This window comes from Cryptomeria japonica, chromosome 1 (assembly GCF_030272615.1).
Source record: "Cryptomeria japonica chromosome 1, Sugi_1.0, whole genome shotgun sequence".
Lineage (NCBI taxonomy): Eukaryota > Viridiplantae > Streptophyta > Pinopsida > Cupressales > Cupressaceae > Cryptomeria > Cryptomeria japonica.
The window spans coordinates 701,274,505-701,295,274 of record NC_081405.1 but is presented as its reverse complement, the minus strand read 5'-3'; positions in this window follow the sequence as shown (position 1 = coordinate 701,295,274).

Here is a 20,770-nt window from a genome sequence, read left to right as displayed (position 1 = left end):
AAAGAGCTTCTTGTGCGTTATCATCATTAAGCTTTATTATGGCAAGTAGGTTATGAAAATCGAGGCATATGTTTGACCCAGAAAGTCATTGTACCTGTTTGCATGGAGATAAGACAGTCGCAAACAAGGAATTCCCCAGTTCATACTAGACTCATAGCGTCCTCATATCCTTGGACAAGTCATAGCATTACTAAGAGACAATCCACAGATAGCAAAAGAAAAATAGGTGATGATACCCCATCCTCGCCTTTCTAGTCAAAGACATCCTGGAGATAAAAATCTCTAGTCAGAGACATCCTGGAAAATCTAAAAGACATGTCACCAAAAAGATAAAATCAAAAGAAGACCAAGACTCGACACCAACATCCACTATAGTCCTCAAGTTTAGTGTCTCTTGTCACTTGTATAAGTCTTATTTGATTGTGGTCACAATGTTTACTTTCACAAAAAGGATAGATCGCATTGAACCATAATGTTGTCTGAGTCTATTGAAAGATTTGATTTGTTGAAGCCCATTGTTGTTGCTGTGTCTCCTCTGAAACTGACTGAATCCATGAAACTGATACTATATTGTGGAGAAGACGGAACTTTATTGCGGATTGGCGAAGCAAATGTTTCTTTATTATGGATTGTGCGAGGATAGACTAAAGAAAATTGGAAGAAACTGTACTCCTCAGAACGTGTGATGTTCTCAATTCCACACCCATTACTAGACGTAGGATTTGCCTTAGCCACAGATAGGAGCTGATTTATTATGGATGGAAAGGTTGAAAAGGGAGGTTTATTATGAATGGCTAACCAATCTTGAGTAGATCAATAACAAGCCATGATGGGAATGTGTAAGTTTTATTGTGGATGAATAGGTTGTGAGTGTGTTCAAAGTGAAAGGATGAAGATGAATCCCGAAGGAGGAAGGAGCAGTGTCTCTACGCATGGTGCTGGTGACCCAGTTTTCACCTTGGTACTTGCCCAGGGCACCACTGAAGTGGTTTTCACCGTTGGACAAAATATTTTTCTGTTTTTCTTGTTTTTTCAATTTTTTTGTGTCACAAGGCGCTTGTTTGCCAGGTTTTCACCAAGTAATGATTTTTTATTTTTATGATTTTTTTTGTATTTTTGAATTAGGATACTCTGAAGAGCTATGTGTAAAACCTACGAAGGTACCTGTTGTTGATAGGATCCTCCAAAGGTTCACCCTCTGTGGTTGAGAGTTGATATGCACCAGATCCATAGGTTGTTATGATGATGTAAGGACCAAGCCAATTTGGTTCAAACTTTCCCTTCTTCTCTTTGTCTTTCTGATTTTTAGGATTTTCTCTGAGAACTAAGTCACCCACCTCAAATGTATGAGGCTTCACTTTATGATTGTAGCTGCATCATTCCTTGACTAAATGATGTGTAGCTCGAGTGGTTGTCTTCCTTGATAAAGGAACTGAGATAGAATTACTAATGTGTGGACTACACAAGCCCGTATGCGTATCACCTAAAGAAGTTTGGGCATCCCTGACAACAAAGTCCCTAGAGGAAGCTCCATTAAAGGTCCATGATGTATTGCCAGAAGGGAAAGGATGTGTGGAACACATAGATGAGTGATGAAGGCTTATGATTGTGAAAAGAAGTGAAAGTAGGATAGCATGATGGAAACTTAGGATCAACAAGTATGATTTTTGGCTTGAAATTTTAGAACTTTTGCCCCCAATTATTTTGATATTAGGGGAGATCATCTCTTGCTCTTTTTTCTTCATAGGATTTTTATCCTTGACTTTGATTTTTGCAGAGTCTAATAGCTTTTTATTTTTATTTGGACTAAAGGACTTTTCTTTAGTTTTGACTTTTAGATTTTTCTTTTCAAATCTTGATTTTTGATCCCCAATGAGTAAGGGCTTTTGTAATTCTTGTTGATCCAAGTTTGGAAGTGGAGTGGAAATGGAATGAGTGGATGATATGGTAAAGCTATGTGAGTTCTCAAGAGGGCTAACGATACACTTAATAGATTCTTCGTTGGAACCAATCTTAGGACTATTGATATCAAAAGTTGCTTGCACCACTAAAGGAGATTTGCATTCAGACTTAGTAGCCACAACACTAGGTGGTTCACACCCAATTCCTTGGCATTGCAAATTTTTTTATAGATTGTTCCTCTCGACTGAATGTCTTAGGAGATAGTGGGAGTTGATCAACAAGAAAGATATACTCACCCCATCCCATGTCTTTAATATTGAACTTTTCTTTGATCTCTGCTTGTTTTGATGAAGAAGCTTTCAAGGATTTTGGATCAACATATGTTGATGAAGGAACAACCTCTCGATTGACTGGGATTTTTATTTTTGATTTAGGTCGCAGATTGTTGCAATATATGAATGGATTCAGATCACCTTTGACGGTCACTTCAACTCCATTGTGAGGAAACTTAATGCATTGGTGGCATGTAGATGGGACTGCTCTCATCTCATGAATCCAAGGACGTCCTAGCAATATGTTGTATGTGAGATCCAGGTCTAGGACTTGACAAACCACATCTTTTGTAACTGGCCCAACTCTGAGAGGTAAGGTGATTGTGCCCTTGGATGAGCGCTCTTCGTCATCATATGCCTTGATGGTAATTTTGTTTGTAGAATTCACAGCTTTATCAAAATATCCCAATTGTTTAATAGTGCTCAATGTACAAATGTTTAGACCTACTTGTCCATCTATCAGGACTTTTTTTATTCGATGTTTGTGTATGAAGGCTTCAATGTGTAAAGGTGCATTATGTGGCTAACTTACGAAGGCGTCATCATCTTCTGTGAATGTAAGGGAGTGTGGAATGGAAAGGTATCCCACCATGGCTTGAAACTGGTCCACGTTCAAATCAGTAGGAACAGCAATGTCTCTCAAGATTTTATCAAGAATGGCTTTATGTGTGGGAGATATGCGTAAAAGCTCAAGGATGGAGATAAGTGCGGGTGTCTTCCCTAACTGTTCTACAAGGTCATACTCAGGCTTGGTCGATGAGGAAGCTATGTTTTTAGTTGGAGCACCTTGCAAAGTGAATTTACCTCGACGAGTTGTAACATTACATTCAGAGGTAGGTTCAGAAGAAGATTCAATTCCTTTCAGAACAATCTTGGGTCTCTGGGTAGAATTCTCAGGGGTTTTGTCCTTGATGATAATAGTAGAGACATAATTATCCATTGAAATGTGATTGATAGTTGAATCATAGTTATAGGATGCTCTTGTATAGTTGGTTTGGTCATCTGTGGCTTTAGCTTTTCCCTTGTCATGTTTTGGGAATGGTTCCTTAAACATCTCATGTTCTTGATTGGATGAGTGTCCTTCAATCTTAATATCACCTCTATCAATGAGATCTTGTATGATGTTCTTTAGTCGATGACAATTTCCTATCTTATGACCTTTTCTCTTATGAAATTCACAATACTCATCATCATTCCACCAATTTGGTTTGACCTTTGGTTCATATGGAGGAAAATCTGGAATTGTGATTACCTTATTTGTCACTAGCTTCTTGAAAACTGACTCAAGTGGTTCTCCCAATGGAGTGTACTTCCTTTGTGACTTTGAAGTTGTTTGAGTATTCACTTGATTGTTTGTAGAGCTTGATCCAGAAAAAATGATTTTTGGTCGTATTGTATTGGCATCAACAACACCATCATTGACTGTGTTCTTGTTTTTGTTCCAAAATCTTGGCTTATCTTTTCCTTTAAAGTCATCTTTGTTTTCCTTAAATATCTTAATGAATCCTTGTTCAATTAGGACCTTCTTTGTCGCTAATCCTTTTTCAATGACATCCTTGAAGGTGGACAAACAAACTTTTCTCAAGTCATAACCAATGTCTTTGTTAACATTCTGAATGAACATTTCTACCATTTGTTTTTGTGGAATTTCACAAGAGCATCTATTGGCTAGATTCCTCCATCTTTGTAAAAATGATGAAAAAGACTCTCCATCTTTTTGCTTGGTGTTGCACAAAGTAGTCACCGATATGTCTATCTCTATGTTGTAGGAGAAATGTTGGATAAATGCCTCTGCTAAGTCACCCCATGACTTAATTCCAGGTGGAACTTGGGAGAACCATTCCATAGCTTGATCACCTAAGCTTTGTGGGAATAATCTCATCAAATATGTCTCTTCTGCTGCTACCTCAATGCAAGCTGTGAAAAATTGTCTTATGTGTGCCTTAGGAACCCCTTTTCCTCTATACTTATCAAACTTAGGTGTCACGAAATGTGTAGGAAAAGGAGGCATTGGAATGCTCTTGTCAAATGGATAAGGACATATGTCTCTCATTGTGTAAGTTGGCTTTGATGTGTTTATGTCCTCCATTTTCTTTTGCAAGTCCTTAATTTGTTGTTCCAAATTGTTCTTAGGTGGAGATCGACTTCTTGAACCATATCCCATACCTAAGGCACCAAGTTGAGGAGGAGCATATTGCATATATGGATGATATTGATCATACACATGTTCATATGGAGGAGGTCTATAATGATGTTTGGTATATGGACCACTTGGTATAGAGTCATGTTGAGGAACGACATATCTGCTTTATCCATGTATACCATACTCTATAGGAATGTCATGAGTTTGTTCTAGTCTGTTTCCCCCAAATTTGACGCGAGGTTTCCTTGTGTCCAAATTTTGAGCATGCCTTTGAATATCCAATTGCCTTGGTGGTTGATCCTTAGCATTGGTATGTGATTGAGCATATTTTTCTGCATAAGACTTCCATAATGGTCTGTGAAGGTGAGTATCATATGCTTGACCATGTGTATGTGGGACCTCTAGTTTTTGAAACAAAGATGATGGTGATTCAAGCACAAGATGTGGTCCTCTATTGCCTCCACTATTAGGCCTCCTTTGATCCATGTTGAGGTGAGGTTGTTGCAAAGGTCGATTTTCCATTATTTGAGATATGTCAAAATCATGAGGGATCTTGGCTCCACTTTGTGCCATCACTTGTAAGAAATATTGTCTATCTCTCCTCATTATTTCCTCAACCAATCGATTGAAACGAGGATCCATAACGGAGTCTTCCACTTCTGCTGAATGTATTGAAATGTTGTCCATATTGTCATTGTGTGTATCATTATTGTTTGTAGTGTCAATGTTTTCAACATTTGGAATGTTTCTATAGGCATCCATGTCAGGTAATGTAGTATGATCAAAATTGAAAAAGATATTATTGTCATACTCATAGGAACTCATGTTTGCGGACTCTTGAGCCTCTTTAGCTTCTCTCCTAGATTTTTGGAAATAGGTTTCAACCATGAACTAGGTATTGACCAAGATGTGTGAGACTAGATGAAAATGGAAAGAGTATGGAAGACCAAGAGTTTTGATGGAATGTAAATGAATCTGAGGTGTACTTGCAATGTCCAAAGTGTAAGACCAAGTATGTATGTAGTAGAGTAGGTGTGGCTTCCAAAGAGATGATAGTTTCTCTTGATGAGGTAAGTTGACCTTGACTCTAAGTAAGACCAAATGAGACCCAAAGGTGATAGACCTCGATGAGGGACCACTTAGCAAAATGTTGTTGTATGTAGTGTGTTGACAAAGTATGATGAGGACAAGCAAGTGACCTTTTGACTAAGGTTTAGACAAATGTGAATGTAATGCAAGGTGTAAAGTAATGATGGACTTTGTGAGACCCAAAAATAGGTTGAATGCTAGATGAAAACCTAAAGAGATAGCTTAGGAAGCTCAAAAATTCTGAAACTGATTGCTCTTGTTTGTTGGACTGTAAATTTTTCCAATTTGTGAAGTTGTTTGTTGTGACCAAATCTGAATTTTTGACTATTTTTCATGACAAGAGGACACAATGTTGATGAAGACTCAATGTTTGCAAGTGTTTAGACTCAAAATGACTCAAAGAAAAGTGTGTTGTTTGATGTAAAATTATTTTGCATACACTTGAAGACACAAAAGACACAATGTTTTAATGTTTGGTCTTGAATGTTTGATAGTTCAAAATAAGTCAAGCACAATTCTTATGGCTGGCCAAGACAATAGTTGTTGATCCCACATGGAGTTTTCCCTGAGGCTACGCTATTCAGAGCAGATACTTAGATGCTTGACCCCACTGGCTCCACCCTCGACACTCACTTCTCAGGGTAGCCAAGCATCAGTCACCACAAAAACTCCCCGTGGTGAACTTTGTATCTCTACTAAGAACCATATGTGTGTGGGCCGCTACGAGAGGTCCGACCTCCTGCCCCAACAACTAGAAGGATTTTGGCTTCTAAAATAAAAAGGTGCTAGTAAGGGCATCCACTCGTGTGGCCATACATGCGGCACTTTCAGCTCTGTAAATACAGAAGGCTCCCAGCCGGTAGGGGTTACGCCCTACAAATGATCAAATAAATTTGATCAAATGGGTTTATGGGGAGACATAGTGTTGGTATGAACTAATCAATACATGTTATTCATAGTTTTCACCATGAATACAGTTATTTATATTGGTTTGGAAGAAGATGGTTTTTCTTTTGCTACCACTTGGGTCGTTCTCTCCTCACTAGTAGTCTTAATGACCACACAGGGAGACAGGCCCTCTAAAGATGAAACAAAAAGAGCCTATTGCTCAAGACACAAAAGACAATGGTTCAATTTTAGTGCACCAATTGAAGTGTTTGCTAGTCTATGAGAACAAGGCACACAATGAAGATCAAAAACCCTTGCCAAGGTCCTGCAACAAAGATTTGTTAGTAGTTTGGATTGTTTCAAATGATCACCCCTCCCTGCAAGCACACAAGTTAGGTAAATTTTAGATCCAAAAGACTTTGTGAAATAGGGGCCTTCAACAATGCATTTTGTTGACCAATTCAAATATCTGATTCATCATAAAAAAAAGACCACCTATAAAATTTTAAGAGATTTCTAGAAATGTAAGAAAATCCAAAAAAATTGCTAATTTGCTCCAAAAATTAATTTTTTATGAAAAATCATAAAAAATTCATATAAAATGAAAAATGGATCCAAAAAATCTGAAATTTTTACTAGACAGTCCTAATGGTCTTCCAAAACTTCATAAAAAAATTTCTTCAACAAATCCAAGCAGTTTGTGAGATATGAGTAAAATAATGCAAAACCCTAATTTTCAAAGATCTGATTTTTGAGGAATGATTTTGCATCCAATTTAAAATCACAAAGAATAGATCCTATGTATAATTCTGAGAGATTTCCAAAAATGCAAGAAAATCTGAAAAATTCACTAATTGGCTCTCAAAATTAATTTTTTATGAAAACTCATATAAAATGAAAATTTGATCCAAAAAATCTGAAATTTTTACTGGATCCTTCTGATACTTTTCTTGACCTGCACAAACAATTTGATGCCAAAATTAGAAGTCGTTTGTGAGATCTGATCAAAATAAGAAAAAACCCTAATTTTTAAAGATCCATTTTTTTAGGAAATAGTTTGCATCAAAATTAAAATCACAAAGAACAAATCCTCTATATAATTATGAGATATTTCCAAAAATGTAAGAAAATCCAAAAAATTCGCTCATTTGCTCTCAAAATTGTTTTTTTATGAAAATTCATAAAAAAGTAAAATATGCTCTAATAGATCTGAATTTTTTTTTTAGAGTTCTTGATACTGTCTTCAACCTGCAAAAAACAATTGGTGCAAAATTTCTAAGCCATTTGTGAGATATGATCAAATCTCTCCAAGATCTTGATTTTGTGTCCAAAACCCTAGCTGCACAAGGTTATTCTCCAAATTGTTTTACAAAACAACAATATAGGATTAGAAAAATCTACAAAAAACACAAATCTAACAAAAATCCATGTCCCACCAGGCGTGCCAAAATGTTTATGGTGAAAATGGATAACAACAATGATGAAAGACTAAATGAATTCAACCACAAAACCCTAGCCTAACAACAACAAAGATCCACCATAACATATGAAGATTACCTAAGACAATGCAAATAAAATGAAATCACAAAGATTATACCATCACATGTCCAATAGGGTTTGAATCTCCATTCTTCCTATTATTGATCTTGCTTGATATATTTGCTCTCAGATTTTATGTGCACAAGAGCTCAACAAAGAACGGAAGTGTGGTTGCAAGTAGGCTTGATCGCATATGAAAGAGTGTAGTCAATTGATCAGGATGCATAGATTGATTAGGGTTGATAATGAAGGAAGCATCTCCTTATATGGAAGACACTATAAGAAATTGAGGGATAAGATTAAGAGGTGTAAAAGAGGTCGGCTATGATTAGAGGGTAGGTAAAAATAATAATAAAATAATGAAAGGGTAGGTAGTGTAGGAATTAAGAGATGAATGACATGTGTCATGGGTAGAAAAGGCTAATGAATTAATTAAATAAATAAAGATTTATTTAATTAATAGAGGAAGTGGGATCAATTAAATAAATAAAATATTTATTTAATTGAGGAAAAAGGGTAATTTAAATAAATAAATGTATTTATTTAAATGAGAAATAAGGCTAGAAGAGGATAAATGAATTAATTAAATAAATAAAGATTTATTTAATTAATAGAAGAATTGGGCTTAGATAATTAAATAAATAAAATATTTATTTAATTAGACTGGACAATTTTAGGTGTCTACAAGAACTATATTAGCTTTGCTTGCATCCAATTGGCGTCTGAGTAGACGCCACTTGCTAAGGGCATTTATGCCCCTAGCATTCCACGATATGATTTTCATTGCTCCTTGAGAAGGACTTTCTCCTTCCCTTCAATCAATTTTCTCTTCCCTTTGGCATTCCTCACAATGTCTAGCTTGAAGTTATTTGACTTTCTTCCCCTTTTTTTGTGCTTTCTCAATTTTGATTTTGTCTGCCTTATGCTTCTCTTCCAAGACTATGTCTACCATATCTTCTCCATATTTTTCTTCAATTTTAGATTCAGAGTCTTGAAATTCCCAATTTGAGAAATCCTGTCCATCTTGATTCTTACAGAACTCATCATCAATCTCCTTATCATCTTCAATCTCAAGATTCTTTCTATTTCCATCTTCTTGACTGCATTTTGTATGTGTTTCCTTTAGATCCTCATCTCTTTGTTTCATTCAGACCATCAAGTTGTCATTTAAACTCGACCCTTTATCTTGGGCCTTCCATCCCCAATTTATTCTTGCCTTTTGGGCTGCATTCCTTACTATCTGATATAGTGTTTCCATGCTCCAATCTTCCCATTTATTTTGTCTCATTCTTTTATGTATCTTGTGTCATTCAATTGCCACGTTTGGTGGGCCAAATATTGATCTGATTCTCAATTTCTTCCTACAGTGAATTTGTGTCTTTTAATAGTTTTCTGAGTTCATCCTGTCCTCCGACTACATTGATTTGGTTATTGTGTGAACCTGGCAAGGGGACTGTTGCATTTACATTATTTTGCCCCTTAGTTGGATGCATTTTCCTCTTTTTTGAGGCCTTCCTATTAGAGGGAGGCGAGATGTTGCTCATTTGTGCATTTTCTTTCCTAGGGCTTGTATTAGGGGTCCTACCCATTTTTACCATCAATCTAGACTTGCATCCTTCCTCTGATATGTGACAATTGGATGTGGATGCCACGTAGCCTTTCCCCAATATACAATTTCCTCCCATTGTGTTGTTGTCTAACTCAACCTTTTATCTCCATAATCCACTACCAGTTACAATCTCAAAATCCTCTATCCTTTTTGTATCATTGTCTACTTTTACCAAAATTCTAGGGGTTGTGCTTGATTTCCCAAAGAAATATTCATCTATTCCAATAAATACCCGTATCTCTTCCCCTATTTTTCTCATGACATCCATTGACCAATATTCTAATGGCAGATTTGCAAGTTTGAACCATTTGGGAGATCTAGAGATTCTATGCTTTGTGGGATCGAAATTATCTTTCTAGTCCAAAAAATAAAATGTTTATCCTTTAAAAAAATATGGAGCTCTCCCCATAATAGCTTTCTTTAAAGCCTTGTTTATACTTTCCACAATGAAAAAACCTTGAGAAAGTGTTTTGATACTTACTCACCCTTCAAAACTGTTTTGCCACCATTCAGTGATGCAATCCATAGGGCAAGTCGGTCCATGCCATTTGGCGAAGAAAGCACAAATTTTTAGATGCTCCCAAACTAGAATTGTTATTTTACTTAGGATGACAAAGGCTTTGGATTTGGGATCCAATTTTTCTTTCCTCTTTTCTTGCACAACGAGGTTTTCATTCATACTTGGCCTCCCTAGATCTTACCAAATCGAGTTTTTTGGGACCCATTTATCCTTCTTTTTCCATAGTCTACTTGTCCTTCCAAATGCACTCTATCGATCACAACCACTCCTCTAATTCCTCACTCAATCTACTGCCATGGTGGCATTTTCCCTGAACATCCCTCTCCAAACTTTGCTCCTCATGTTCTAATGATTCGATCCATGATGCCCCCAATTGGATGTTTGGTTACCTTGATTGCCATCACCAATATTTATTTTTCAATGTGGATAGTCACTCCTCAGCCCTCACTCCCCCTTCCATTTCCTGCAATCCTTTGGTTGTTGCCATACCCTATCCACCCACTTTTCACCAGAGTATACCCACTAAGGGCGAAGATTTTCATCACCATTGTTATGCCCTGCTGTCGTAATCTCTTTCGCTTTGAACTTGACTTCGCTCCATCCCATTCCCTTCAGATTGCCTTCCTTTTTCGCTCTTGGTCCAAATCGAACTCCATCCTTTCTTTTTTTTTTTAAAAAACTCATTTTTTAAAAAAAATTTGATTAAAAAATTGTATTAAAAATAATAAAGAATTTTTTTATATTAGAAAAATTATTAAAATTTTTAATTAAAATTTTATTATAAAAAAAATCTTTTTATTTTAAAAAAACATATTTAAAAAAAAGTTTTTTTTAAAAAACAAGGGTCTGATGGTGATCATAGAGCCTACTGGCCGCAGTACTCTATGATACCCATAGCTTTTGCAATACCAAAAAAATTCAAAAAAAAATGTTACCCCCCCTCCCCCTATTTTAAAAAAATATTTTAAAAAAAAATTAATAATTTTTTTTAAATCGGACCTGCAAATCCATATGGCTACCAGGGAGGGGAATTTTATCATCTCAGGGTGACGATGACCAATTTTGGCAAATGAATAGGAAATCTTGGGGTTTTCAAACCTTATAAGCATGATGGTAATGTTGGGTATGGCCCAAAGTGCTCCAAAATTGTAGATCTCTCATTGGTCTAATAATCACCTTCCACCTTCAAATGACAATAAATTTGGCCTTCGGTGTTAGATTTGGATGAAATAAAAGGTAATTATGACTTTCTCGAACCTCCTCAATCCACTGGCAACCTTAAATCTAACCCAACAAACTCCAATAATACTTGCAATAAAAATCCACGAATCCAAAACTTTAAAATTGCTCAAAAAACTCTCCAATGGCAAACCATTGACACTCTAAAAGCTTTGATACCATGTAATAATTGGCTATGAAGGTAGCCATCCAAGATCTAGAGACTAAATGAAAAACACATAAACAAGAGAGAAATAATGTGACAAGAATAAACTGTATTCATTGAGAATAAAAGTTAGTCATTAATAAAATCCATAAATCCCACATCAATGAAGGTACAAAAATGAAGCATAAACAAGGAAATAAGATAAGAAAATGCAAACCATCCTTCATATGCTTGAAATGTTCCCCTTCATTGTCCTTCTTTCTTCTCTAATCAAATGGTATGTGTCTCTCAAACTCCAAATTGCAAATGTGTTGAAAGCAAGAGCGGGAAGATTCGAAGATTTGAAGTTAATTTTATAGCATATAGTTACTAAAAATGTGGATGAAAATGATGAGAAAAGTGCTCAATTTATAGAGAATTTGAGATTGATTGAATGGCTAAGATTGATTTTAGATTGAAAGTAATCAATGGACAAGATTAAATGAGAGGACTTGTTAAGTGAGGATAAAAAGGAAATTGCATTTTCAATGTTGAGGAAGAAATAGAAATGAAAAGAGTTAAGTGAAAATGTGTTGGCAAGAGACATACAAGTATGTTCAGATGTTGTCATTGATGGCAACTCATATCTATTTTGGTATCCACACTTCATGTTTTCATCGTTCCGGTAGATTCAGTGAAGATTGTTTGATTCCGATGAGGTCCAATTAGCAGAGCAGGATATCCGGTAGTGAACAACTTTGATTAGTGAATTATTTTGGTTATGTATTTAGCTATGCGGATTTTAGAGAAGGCTTGTGGTCATGTAATATGCCTAATTCCTAGATTGTGGCCTCCGATGATGAGTTTCGTGCAAGTTAGAAGATCCAGTAATCATGTTCTTGCTATGAACAGTGTATAACAGTCGTAGCATGTAGTGATTTATTTTTGTGGATCTTGCATATTGATTTTGGCAATTGTTTGCATATTCAATGTTGATGAGATGTCATGTGGGAAGCGTATGGTATTTTTTTTTTGGTCTGCATATGCTTTAAAGGTGGATTTGAGCCAACTCATTTACACGTTTCATCTTTTGTGGAGTGTTATTGAAGCCGACATGAAATGGTTCTTAATTTGTGACATGGATATATAAGATCAATTGTAACGGGTATTTGTGTGTGTGGCGGTAGTGTGTGAAGTGTGTATGAGCGATTGTGCGTAGTTCCACGTGCGCATGTGTTAGAATTGTGCTCCGGATTGAAGCAGAATATCATAATAGAGCAGTGTTGCAAAATTGAGTAAGAATATGTTTTGTGCTTAACCGGAACTATATCCAAGCATTTGTTGACGCTACTTCATAGTTCAAACTTCATTTTTATCTCTTACAAACATTTTGTAAGGCAGTGAGCCTTCCGGGGTTGTAGCCCTTATTTGTAATTTGAGCAGTGAGCTCTAGGCAGTGTGCCTAAATGCATGTGCATTCCCTTTTGTAATATTTTTATACTTCTAATAGAATATACTAATATTGTGGGTTTGAATCCCACTGTGGTTTTTCCCTTAACTGGGTTTCCATGTAAAAATATTGGTGTTGTTGTTCCTTGCTTTGTGTTTTTGCATTTTATTTTTCTTAATCTGCATTAAGTGGTTTATAGATCTGGATAACTAAGTTGAAATTGCAAAACACTGATTCACCCCCCCCCCCCAACACTCTCAGTGTTATTTGGATCCCTGATTCCAACAATCGGTATCAGAGCCAAGTTCCTCGGAAGAAGTCTAATAGCTTGAGGTGGATCCTACAAGTGAATCAATGGATTCTGGTAGTCTTAGAGAACAACTACTTGTTGCACTTGATGATCTAGATTAGTCCAAAGCTAAGGTCAAGCAAATGAAGGCAAAACTAAAAGATGTGGAGAACTTTATTGAATCACTAAAAGATAGGTTGAACAAGTCAAGAGACAAAAGAAAGAAGCTTTTTGATTAGCTTCAGGAGAAAGAAAGTCAAAGCATTAATGAAGAAGTTCTAAGGAAGAAGACTGAAGAATGTGAGAAACTTGCTAGAGCTAATGCAGTTCAGAAGAATGAGATGGAAGCTATTGTGATGAAACTAACAAAGGAGATTGAAGAAATAAAGAAGAATGAAGAAAAGCTTGCTCAGTCCCTAAAAGACAAAATTGAAGAATGTTACGGACTTGAGAATGAGAATGGACAGTTGATAAGTGACCTTCAAAATGCTAGAGAACATGAGGAAGATCTTGGAAAGTAGGTCCTACTTCTTAAATTTGACCTTGATGTTGTAAATGAGTATAAGGAGAAGTTTAGAATCAATTCAGCCAGACTTGATGAAATGCTTGCTAGTTAGAAGAATCCTAATGACACACAAGGTCTTGGTTTTGAGAAAGGTGAAAGTTTCAAATCAGCACAAAAGAAGAACAATTCAAGAAGGTCTCTGGTAAGGCACCCTAATTCTCATAAATTCAATGGTAACTACTTTGTTTGCAATAAATTTGTTCATATGCCTAGTTAATGCAGAAATAGGATGACCAATAATGCTTCATCTTTTACCAATCAATGTTTCAAATGCAATAAATATGGTCATAAGGCAAATGCATGTAGAACTGTGATGAATAATTTTCAAAATAGAAGAAATGTCAGATGTTATGCATATGGTATGTTTGGACATGTTGCTAATCAATGCAAAACAAGAAGAAATTAGATGAATTTCAAACCTATGCAAGGAAATGTTGTTTGCTATGCTTGCAATAAATCCACTCACATTGCAAAGTATTGTAGAAGAAAAATGTGAATAAGAGAGGTATGGAAGACAAGAACAAGAATGTGAAGCCAGATGAGAAGGGTAAAGAAAAATTTGAAGAGATCGGAGATCAAATGAACAAGACTTGGGTAAAGAAGAGCAATGATGATGCAGGAAGTGGGTCTGCACCTGATTCCGGTACTGGAACCTCATCTGATAACTAAGATAAGGCATTAGGCCTTAGGGGGATATTTTCATGAAAAAGATTTCAAACCCCCTATTAGAGATCTATACCTGGCTCTGGCAAGTTGCAGACACTTGTTTGGTGATTTCCCAAAAGAGTTTGATGATCTGCAAAAGATTTCTTGAAGAGTTGTCGGTATGCAGAGTAACCAGGAGAATTAGGGTTAAGTGCATTTATCATACCTAAAAGTTAGGTACGAGATGGATAAAAGATGAATAAACCTTTCATTTATCACTTTGCATTTGAAGCGAAAGAGCAGTAGAGAGAAGAAGAGCAAAATTTCCAGATATTCAGAGTGAATTGAGGATTCATCGTCTGATTTTGCATCTGGTTGAAAGGTATTTATCAGCTAACATTTTTTCCAATTTGAATCTTGAAATTTCAATGTGGCATCCTCTAGTATTGTGACCCCATTGGTAGTTGATGTCACTGAAAGGTCTATTCCAATCTTTAAAAAACATCCCTATAAATCTATGGAAGATGATTTGGATGGTTCTTTTTCATCCGTCTCATTTGAAGTGCTGCATGTGGAAGATATTAGGGTTTGCATCCATTATAATATTGAAGAGCTCAAAAGTGCCCAAATGTTGAATTTGTACACAAATCACATATTTGATGGAATGGGAATCTTGAAACCTAAAATCAAATCAATTGAGGAGAAGGGTTTCCCACAGTTAGTTCATTTTCCGATGTTCGATGAGCTGGAGTGGGTTAGATACATCTTGAGTAGGATACATGATGAACTCATGTGGCTTGAAAAACCTTACATGATTACTCAGAGTGCAATTAAGGTAGTAACCTGCTTAAGCTCACTCAGTGAAGTACCTACCTTAAGAAATGTGAAGAATCGAACGATAACTGAGGCAACCAGTTCACAATTTAATAGAAGATCAATGACAATCCATGATATTGTTGAACATTACATGCGGTTTGGATCAATGGTGATGGGTTAAAAGTTATATCAGTCCAGCAAAGACAATTAAGTACTTGGTACAACAATATATGCTGCCTATCAGGTATTGAAGAAAGATAAGCAATATGATTTGTGTGAAGTGCTCCGAAGAGAGTTATTGAGCAATTCAAAGAAAATAAAGCAAGACAAAAAGAATGTATTCAAGTATGGAACCTTGATTATGTGTTTATACTTCTACTTCGTGAATGAAATTCTAGGTGTTGGTGAAGTGTTGTGGGCCTATGATAGGTCGGTGGCTATGCAGATCAAATAAACGCTTTATGGTCTCAAAGATGCTATAGTCTGGAATGCAATTCTTTGGGGATACTTTGAAACCTTTCAAAGCATAATGCAAAGCAGAGAAAGGATTCCTAAAGACATAGTTGAGAAGTATCAAGATACTATCTTCTTTATGGTGGACACTCACAAATGTCTTATGGAAGCCGTTGAGCCAAGGACTTCATGGATAATGCCTATGGGGTATGAAGTCGAAGGACATGCACTTGAGGAATATGCTCAGCACCTATTGAGAAAACCAATGGACAAGTTCGAGGAGAGGTTTGGTACATATAAGAAAAAGAGCTTGAGCCTGCATTCTCAGTTCAAGAAATGAGAGATACAAAAGGAAGTTAGGAAGGAGGTTGAGCAGCTAGATGAGAATATGGGAATCACCAAGGAGGCAGTCCATAGAGTAAGAGAAAAGAACATTCTAAAGGAAGAAGATATGGTTAAGCCAAAGAAGGCTAAACTAGAAGATCATGTTCTAAGCCTAATTAGTCAAAGGGTTCTAAACCCTCATCCGGTGGTCAAAAACCTATCAGTTCACCCAAGCCCAAAGCTAAATCATCCAATGAACTGAAAAGGAAATGAGGACAAGATAGAGTTCTTATTCCCGATGATGAAGAGGAAACAGAGTCAGATGATGCAGTGAAAGAAATAAAAGAAGAGTGGCAAAGAAACTAAAGTTGTCAAAGGCAAATCATCCAGTGAAAAGCAGTCCAGCAAGAAGACCCAATTAGATGACATTGTTATGATTGTAAGAAAGGTTAAGGAAACCATTGTCAAGGAAGCTAACCTCAAACCTATTTCCAAATATTATGAGCTATTGGATGATGTTGAAAAGAGATCTATAGAAGAGGCAACTATTGAATACTTGAATAAATATAATAGAGCTCTTATTGAAATAATGTTAGAGATTCCTCGGAGCTTATATGACATTCTAGACATGAGGAAAGAAACTACTGGAATAAAGGAAGAAAGAAAAAAAGAATATATATTAGTTTAACTCTGTCCTATGATAGAAAAGGCAGAAATTGAGAGGATTCTTGAAGAAAATAAGGAAAAATTCAGAAGAAAGAAGAGAGTGAATAAGATAATGATTGGCAAAAGTGAAGAGGTTAGAAGAGAAACTGAACAAATTTTAAGAGCAATTTTGTCAGATAATTTGTATGAGATGGTTCAAGAGAAATCACAAGAAGATGTTGAAAAATTTGTTTTGGAAGTTCTAGGAGATGAGGCAAAATATGATGAACCTTCTATTCCAAAAGGTTAGGATAAACCAGTTTCGGAAGAAGCTGAAGATGGAGATAAGATTTATGTTGATGTCAGTGATGTAGATAAAGTTGATTCAGAGAAGGAATCAGAAGTTAAGTTTGTTATTGAGGCAAGAGACATTGAGGATCTAGTAAAAGGAAATCAAATCTATGTAGAGGATCCAAAATTTGCTCAAGGCCCCATCAACCTAGCCTCTTTGTCCCCTATTCAGCCACTCAAATTAGCTGGGTTTGCTCAAGCCAAAGCTAGTGAAGACTTGGAAATATCTTGCACAGAAAATAGTGAGTTGGTCATTTTGGCATCTGGTGTATTGGAGAAACTCATGCCTTGATTTTGTAAGGACTTATTAGACACTCCATCCAGTAATCTAAAAAGATTAATCAATTCTATGGACATTCACTTTCAATCATTCAAAAAATCTGTTGAAGAGAAGATCCACAATGAATTCCATGCCAGAAGGTTTCAGACACTAAAAAACATGGTCGTTGATGATAGAATCACTTTGGATACTAGCATAAAAAGTGTTCAAGAAGTATTGTCTGAGGGAGGAAATATTTATTAGTCATGTTTAAAGCTATCCAAGTTTACCCAGGACATTGAGAGAAAGATTAAAGAGCATGAGGATCAACTTGATCAATTATCTCAGTCATTTGATCCCCTATCAGTCTCCTTGAGTGGTCACAAAGCACAAGTAGTATCTTTTCTTGAGAAGATCAAGAGTTTGAATCGTGAAAAGGTGAAAATAGTTAATAAAGTTTGTGAACTTAGGAGCCTTATTACTCCTAAGATGGATATTATGCTTAGTGGATTGGAAGATGCTCAAGTTGTCATGAACTCCTCTGCGCCATCTGATCTCAGATCGGTAGAGGCACTTGCATACTTGCTCAATGGGCTCATAACTGTTATGGAGAGTCTCAAGAAAAGCTGGGATAGTCACCTAAATTCCTTGAAGAATTCTTATGCTGACATCTTCAATTTTTTGTGAGTATAAAAGGACTTTGTGTACATAGCATTTTTGGTTTTTGGTTTCTGACACTCTACCTTTGTCATTAATGTCAAAGGGGGAGAGTAGATGAGTGAAAAATGTTGATCTTAGGGGGAGTTTTTTCTTTTTGGAATCCGACAGAGAAATTTTTGGTTGTAGTGTGTATATTTTGGTCTTTGTCTGATACTAAGTGTTGCCATCAATGCCAAAGGGGGAGATTGTTGGCAAGAGACACTGCAAGTATGTTTAGATGTTGTCATTGATGGCAATTCATATCAGTTTTGGTATCTGCACTTCATGTTTTCATCATTCTGGTAGATTGAGTGAAGATTGTTTGAGTCCGGTGAGGTCCGGTTAGCAAAGCAAGATATCCGGTAGTGAAAAACTTTGGTTAGTTGTATTTTGTTGTGAGGATTTCAGAGAAGGCTCATGGTCATGTAATGTGCCTAATTCCTGGATTGTGGCCTCCGGTGATGAGTTTAGTACAAGTTAGAAGACCTGGTAATCATGTTCTTGGTATGAACAGTGTATAACAGTCGTAGCGTGTAGTGATTCACTTTTGCGGATCTTGCAGATTAATTTTCATGATTGTTTGCATATTCGAAGTTGATGAGATGTCATGTGGGAAGCATGTGGACATTTTTTTTGATCCGCATATGCTTTAAAGGTGGATTTGAGCTGACTCTTTTACATGTTTCATCTTTTGTGGCATGTTATTAAAGTTGACATGAAATGGTTCTTAATTTGTGATGTGAATATATAAGATCGATTGTAATGGGTATTCTTTTGTGTGGTGGTAGTGTGCAAAGTGTGTATGAGTGGTTGTGCACAATTCCACGTGTGCATGTGTTAGAATTGTACTCTGAATTGAAACAGAATATCAGAATAAAGCAGTGTTGTAGAATTGAGTAAGAATATATTTTGTTCTTAACTGGAACTATATCCAGGCATTTGTTGATGCTACTTCATAGTTAAAACCTCATTTTAATCTCTTACAAATATTTTGTAAGACAGTGAGCCTTCCGAGGTTGTAGCCCTTATTTCTAATCTGAGCAATGAGCTCTAAGTAGTGTGTCTGAATGCATGTGCATTCCCTTTCGTAATATTTTTATACTTCTAACAGAGTATACTAATATTGTGGGTTTGAATCTGTAAGGTGGAAAATTGGGAGCTTAGTCAATTCATCATGTAGGAGGGGAGATTCACTAAGCTCAATTTTCACTTGAGGAAACTTTACATTCAAAAGAGGGAATGAATCTACTAGATCCAATCCTAAATGATGCAAGGACTGAATACTAAGTAGATTGGTTGAAATTGGAATGTGTTTGACCCTCTTTTGTGAGTTGAATAAGTAAAGTGTTGAAATTGAAGACAAAGTATGTGAAAACAGCAAGCTATAGATTTAGGATTCAGTCGTGCACCTAGATCTGAGAAGTTTGAGATGAGTCGAAGCTACTCCATGAAATCGGGCAAAATTTGTAGGGATAGTGTGTTCCGATAGGGGCACCCTTCTATCAATCCTTCGAATTTTTCATGCGTTGAAAAGGGTTTTTCCATCTTTGCGAATAAAGCTTAATTCCAGAAGTACAATTGCACACCTGTTTCCTGCACACAAAAAGAAGAAGAAAGGGGTTGGGAATAGGGGTTTGCCTAAGTCAAACCCTAGTTTGGAATCAACCTTGAATTAAATACTGCAAATGCTTGAAATAAATGATGAAAAGGTATACCTTCAGATTTACAATAGATGGTAATGATGCTTTGCTTCTTAGATGTAATCACATATCTATGAAATGGCATGAACATGACAAAACCCTAACACACACATGCTTGCAAATGAATGAAGTAATGTTCTGATTAATTAGAAAAATAGGTTTTAAGGACCCGAATTTTTTTACAAAAAGATCAAAAGAAAGATCATCAAAGATCAACTAGACCAGCATAAAGATAACATACAAAAGACTGGCAAGAAAGCCAGCAACCCGAAAGGACAGCAAAAAAAATAATGAAGTAATGTTGCTCCAATAGATAGATGAAGAATATATAGCCTTGAAGAATGCTTGATGATGAATGCTTGAATGCTTGAGATCCAATTCCGTCTTCATGAATGTATATCCAAATGAGAGGGGAATACCTCCTTATCTACTTGTGTATTGTCAAACATTTAATTTTTTGATAGAGGCCGACATAGGGATTTATTTCCCTCTCACGTTTAAGATAAGTCCAAGGCAAAAGGGCCAATAGGTCCCCTTTTTAGGGGATCCCAGGGCACCACACCCTAGTCCTAGTGGGGACCAGGGTGCCATGCCCTGGGCTTGCCCTATTTTGGGGCAGGATCAAGGTGGCCATGCAAGATGCAAGCTGAAAAATGAAGTCATGGGTGAGACAAAAACAGGTCTCGGTCAAGCATGGGGATGAGATCGATAAGGCGAGGGCCCAAAATACGGTCAAAATTGCAAGGGGTGCAATTTTAGGACGCTACATTTAGCTCCCACTTTAGCGGGAGTATGAGCATACGCAATTACTCGTAGTAAAGTAGAAGAAAGGGAGATGAAGATGAGGAATGCAGAGAAAAATCACAAGGAGTATAAGATATCACTAATTTCAAGGAACCAAGCCCCCAATATTAGGATCTTAACTCAGTCAAAACATATGCAAGGGCACACAAACAAGACAAAAACAAAAAGACAAACCAAGGCAAAAAGACAAACAAAGGCACACAAGACCTAAAAGCTAAAGACAAAAATAAGACCTCAAGTCAACTAGCCGAAGAGACCTCAATATCAAAATGTCTCAATAACTAATATCATTCTTGAAAATGTCATCTCACAAACATAAATGATCACATTAAAGAGCAAAGTAGGCATCATCCATGAACTATCAATTTAAAAACTATGAGTTCAT